Genomic DNA, 6,000 nt, shown 5'->3' with positions numbered 1-6,000 from the left:
GTGTGGACCCAATGGGCCGAATGGCCTAATTCTACTCCTATGACTTGTCAACTTTTGCCGAAGCAGTTTATTTTATATTGTGGGCAGGAATTTATAAGAAAAACAGGTGACCAGTGGGAGAAAAACACCGTTACAGGAGGTAGACACAAGGAACCTGAAGATGCTGGAATCTTGAGTTAAAAAAATAATTTAATCGGGATGCATCTCAGCACGGTTTGGGAACAGCTCCATCCAAGGCTGCTAGAAATTGCAGAGTTGTGGATGTAGCCCAGACCATCACACAAACCAACCTCCCTTCCATTGTCTCCATGTACACTTCACACTGCTTTGGCACGACCAGCAGCATAATCAGGGTACACTCCCTCTACTTCTCCTCTCCCATCAGGTAAGAGGTACAGAAGTTTGAAAAGGCACAGCTCAAGATTTAGGGACAGTTTCTTCCCAACTGTTATCAGGCAAATGAACCATCCTACCACCAACTAATTAATAAGCAGTCCTTACCTCATTGGAGACCTTTGAACTAGTTTTCATCGGACTTCAGTATTAGGAAAATAACTGCAGATGCTGGTTCTAATTGAAGGTAGACACAAAATGCTGGAGTAACTCTGCGGGTCAGGCAGCATTTCAGGAGAGAAGAAATGGGTGACGTTTTCAGTCTGAAGAAGGGTCTCGTCCCGAAACGTCACCCATTCCTTATCTCCTGAGATACTGCCTGACCCGCTGAGTTACTCCAGCATTTTGTGTCGGACTTCAGTATTATATCTTTGCACTAAATGTTATTCCCTTTATCCTTTATCTGTGCACTGTGGGTATCTTGATTGTATTCATGGATACCATGTAAACAATTTTTTTTCAGTGTACCTCAGTACATGCGGTAATAATAAATTAAACTAAACTACATCAGAGGTGTGGCAGCGTCTCTGGAGAACATGTATCAGTGACGTTTCGGGTTGGGACCCTTCTTCTGACTCTAATACAGGATGTGCTGTTTGGACAGAAGAAAGGCGGTGTCATAAGACTGGTATCATAAGATATAGGAGCAGAATTAGGCCATTTGGCCCATCGAGTCTTCTCCGCCCCTTCGATCGTGGCTGATCTATTTTTACCCTCTCAACTGGACTGGACAAGCTAGATGCAGGAAAAATGTTCCCAATGTTGGGCGAGTCCAGAACCAGGGTCCACAGTCTTAGAATAAAGGGGAGGCAATTTAAAACTGAGGTGAGAAGGAACTTTTTCACCCAGAGAGTTGTGAATTTGTGGAATTCTCTGCCACAGAGGGCAGTGGAGGCCAAATTACTGGATGGATTTAAGAGAGAGTTTGATAGAGCTCTAGGGGCTAGTGAAATCAAGGGATATGGGGCACGGGTTACTGATTGTGGACGATCAGCCATGACCACAATGAATGGCGGTGCTGGCTCGAAGGGCCGAATGGCCTCCTCCTGCACCTATTTTCTATGTCTATGTTTCTAACCCCATTCCCCTGCCTTAGATGGCATAGCTGAGGTGTGGCACAGATCTTAGATCATTGCAAACAATTTTGCTTCCTAAAAAGAATATTTTAAAGAGAAACCATTGACCATTCATGGGGGAGTCCAGAACAAGCGGCCACAGTTTAAGAATAAGGGGTAGGCCATTTAGAACTGAGATGAGGAAAAACTTTTTCAGTCAGAGAGTTGTGAATCTGTGGAATTCTCTGCCTCAGAAGGCAGTGGAGGCCAATTCTCTGAATGCATTCAAGAGAGAGCTAGATAGAGCTCTTAAGGATAGCGGAGTCAGGGGGTATGGGGAGAAGGCAGGAACGGGGTACTGATTGAGAATGATCAGCCATGATCACATTGAATGGCGGTGCTGTCTCGAACGGCCGAATGGCCTCCTCTATGCCTATGTGTCTAACCCCATTCCCCTGCCTTAGATGGCATAGCTGAGGTGTGGCACAGATCTTAGATCATTGCAAACGATTTTGCTTCCTAAAAAGAATATTTTAAAGAGAAACCGTTGACCATTCCTTCTCAATGTCAAAAATGGCGCTGTGGTTGCATCACGGCCTGGTTCGGCAACTTGAATGTCCAGGAGCGAAGAAGACTGCGAAAAGTCCATCACTGGCTCTGACCTCCCGCCATCGAAGGGATTTACCAAAGTCGCTGCCTCAAAAAGGCAGCCGGCACAACCAGAGACCCGCACCACCCTGGCCACGCTCTCATTCCACTCCTGCCATCGGGAAGAAGGTACAGGAGTCTGAAAACTGTCACGTCCAGCTTCAGGAACAGTTTCTTCCCTGCAGCCATTCGGCTATTAAACATTACAACCTCAAATAAGCTCTGAACTACATGAGACTATTATTGTTATTATTGCACGATTATTGTTTGTTATTTTGTGTATGCGTATGTGTGCGTGTGTGTATTTGTGAGTATGTGTACTTATACTCTCTCCTTAATTATCTTATTTACAGCCTACAATGTTTACATATTTTTAGATTTAGATTTAGATTTAGAGATACTGCGCGGAAACAGGCCCTTCAGCCCACCGAGTCCGCGCCGCCCAGCGATCCCCACACACTAACACTATCCTAGACACACTAGGGACAATTTTCACATTTACCCAGTCAATTAACCTACAAAACTGTACGTCTTTGGAGTGTGGGATGAAACCGAAGATCTCGGAGAAAACCCACGCAGGTCACGGGGAGAACGGCGCCCGTAGTCAGGATCGAACCTGAGTCTCCGGCGCTGCATTCGCTGTAAGGCAGCAACTCTACCGCTGCGCCACCGTGCCGCTGTTGTGCTGCTGCAAGTAAGAATGTCATTGTTCTATCTGGGACATATGACAATAAAACACTCTTGACTCTTGAAAAAAAATAATGGGAATTAATGGTCTTTTTCACCGCTGCAGAACGACAATCCAAATCACGAACATGGGTCATTTTGGTCAAATATCTTGCATTTTAGACACACATGATTTTGTCATGGGTATTAAGACAGAAATGTAAGGAAATATTATCTACCTACCCTATGTTCACAAACTGCCAAAGCACCAGAAGCTGATAAAGGTTTCCTTATTTAAAATGCAGGACGTTATAATAAGTAAGATGAAATATTGTGTTTGACAGCACAATTTGTTTTAAATTGTTTTACAACTTTAATCAGTGCTGTGGACCCAATTACTGACTCCAGTAGCTGATATTGATCTTAAAATTCTCACCACCTCACAAATCAAAGTGAAGTTTCATTATTTTATTAATTTGTAACAAAATAAATGTATTCATTTGTATTACACGAGAGATGCCATTCTAACGTTCGTAGGTCATAGGAGCAGAATTAGGCCATTCGGCCCAGTACTGATCTGTCTTTCCCTCTCAACCCCATTCTCCTGCCTTCTCCACATCACCTTTGACATCCTTAGTGAGGCCCAGCGCAAACTGGAGGAACAGCATCTCATATTTCGCTTGGGCAGTTTACACCCCAGCGGTATGAACATTGACTTCTCCAACTTCAGATAGTTCCTCTGTCCCTCTCTATTCCCTTCCCCTTCCCGGTTCTCCCACTAGTCTTCCTGTCTCCTACTACATTCTAGCTTTGTCCCGCCCCCTCCCTCTCCCCTGAAGAAGAGTCTCGACCCAAAACTTCCCCCATTGCTTCTCTCCTGAGATACTGCCTGGCCCGCTGTTACTCCAGCATTTTGTGTCTACCCTTACTAATCAATGCCAAACTGTCAATCTTCACCTTAAAAACACCCATTGACTTGGCCTCCACAGCCCTCTGTGGCAATTAATTCCACAGATGCACCACCCTCTGACTAAAGAACCCTCCTCATCCCTGTTTAAAGGTATGTTCTTTATTCTGATACTTTGCCCTCTAGTCCTAGACTGTCCCACTAGTGGAAACATCCTCTCCATATCCACTCTATTCAGGCCTTTCACTTTTCGGTTAGTTTCAATGAGGTCCCCACCTCATCCTTCTAAATTCCAGCGAGTACAGGCCCAGTGCCGACAAACGCTCATCGTGGGTTAACCTACTCATCCCTGGGATCATTCTCGTAAACCTCTTCTGGATACTCTCCAATGCCAGCACATCCTCCTTATAAAAGCCTCAGCATTACATCCTTGTTTTTATACTCAAGTTCTCTCAAAATAAAGAATACATTAAGAATAAGGGGTAGGTCATTTAGGACTGAGATGAGGAAAAACTTTTCAGCCAGGGAGTTGTGAATCTGTGGAATTCTCTGCTACAGAAGGCAGTGGAGGCCGATTCACTGGATGTATTCAAGAGAGAGTTAGAAAGAGCTCTTAGGGCTAATGGAATCAAGGGATATGGCGAGAAAGCAGGAACGGGGTACTGATCATCAGCCATGATCATATTGAATGACGATGTTGGCTCAAATGGGCCGAATGACCTACTCTTGCACCTATTTTCTATGTTTCTAAAATCTATATACTAAAACGCTCGTTTGTTTATTCCTGAACTACAGCCAAAATGGGGAGGGGGGAGGTGGGGGGGAGGGAGGGTGGGAAGGGGAGGGGGAGGAGGGGGGAGTGGGAGATAGGGTTTGTGGGAGGGAGGGGGATGGAGGAAAGCGGGGGAGAGGGGGAGGAGAGGGTGCTGCACCAATGCAGGGGAGGCAACCCTAGGGGGACGAGGGGAGGGGGGAGAGGAAGGGGGGTAAGGAGGGGGAGGGAGAGGGGAGGGGGAGTGGGGGCGGGGGAGAGGGGAGGGGGGAGTGGGGGTGGGGGAGAGGGGAGGGAGGAGAGGGATGGGGGGAGTGGGGGAGAAGAGGGTGCTGCACCAATGCAGGAGTGGTTTGGGCCCAACGGGTCCACTTGGTCTAGTAAATGCTAACATTGCATTTGGATTGAGGTGGAAATAGCGCAGAACCAGCACTTTGTATTGAACTTAAGAGTGCAGAAAAGATTTACAACAATGTTGCCAGGACTCAAGAACCTGAACTATGGGATGAGGTTGGGCCGGATAGGTTGTGTTACAGTTGCACAAGACGTTGGTGAAGCCATACTTGGAGTTGGGAGTTCAGTTTTGGCCACGAAGGATATCACTAAACTGGAAAGAGTGCAGAGAAGATTAACAAGGATGTTGCCCGGACTCAAGGGTCTGAGCTATAGGAAGAGGCTGGGCAGGCTAGGACTTTATTCCTTGGAAAACAGATTTAAGCAGTGATCTCATGGAGGTAGTGAGTGTATGGAACAACCCGCAGAGGAGATAGTTGACGCAGGTACTGTCATAATGTTTAAGAAACATTTGAACAGGTACATGGATAGGATAGGTTTAGAGAGATATGGGCCAAACGCAGACGGGCATATTAGTCGGCATGGGCAGGTTGGGCTGAAGAGCCTGTTTCCACACTAAAATGTTCAGTCAAGCTAGTGCTTGTTTTACATTGTTTAATCATTCTTAATTGGCGCCATTTCAAAACTTGGAGAAAATATTGTTGAAACAAAATATTGTCAGGGTCTGATAGAAACTGACAACCTCCGTCATTTTCTTTCACCACAGCTTTTCTTGACTGGAATAAATAGCATATCACGGAGCTCAACTCTTGGCCACGTCTACTCAGGCGAGACAGTGAAATCCAACCACTGAGATACCAGTAGCTTTCTTTAAAATCATCTTTCCATCTCATTGGTTTCACTTTTGAATCCAGTGCTTTGAAGGTTTGGAGGAGGTATGAGTTCAAGACTGTGACAGAAAATATCAATAGATAATGGACAATAGACAATAGGTGCAGGAGTAGGCCATTCGGCCCTTCGAGCCAGCACCACCATTCAATGTGATCATGGCTGATCATTCTCAATCAGTACCCCGTTCCTGCCTTCTCCTCATACCCTCTGACTCCGCTAGCCTTAAGAGCTCTATCTAGCTCTCTCTTGAATGCATTCAGAGAATTGGCCTCCACTGCTTTCTGAGGCAGAGAATATCAGTCAGCATACATAAAATACAGATCAACATTTTGAGTAGAGACCTGATTCGTTTTGCTCCTACCATCGGGAAGAAG

The sequence above is a fragment of the Rhinoraja longicauda genome, chromosome 2 (genome assembly GCF_053455715.1).
Source record: "Rhinoraja longicauda isolate Sanriku21f chromosome 2, sRhiLon1.1, whole genome shotgun sequence".
Taxonomy (NCBI): domain Eukaryota; kingdom Metazoa; phylum Chordata; class Chondrichthyes; order Rajiformes; family Arhynchobatidae; genus Rhinoraja; species Rhinoraja longicauda.
The sequence above is the reverse complement of the archived record's forward strand: the minus strand, read 5'-3'. Positions refer to the sequence as shown.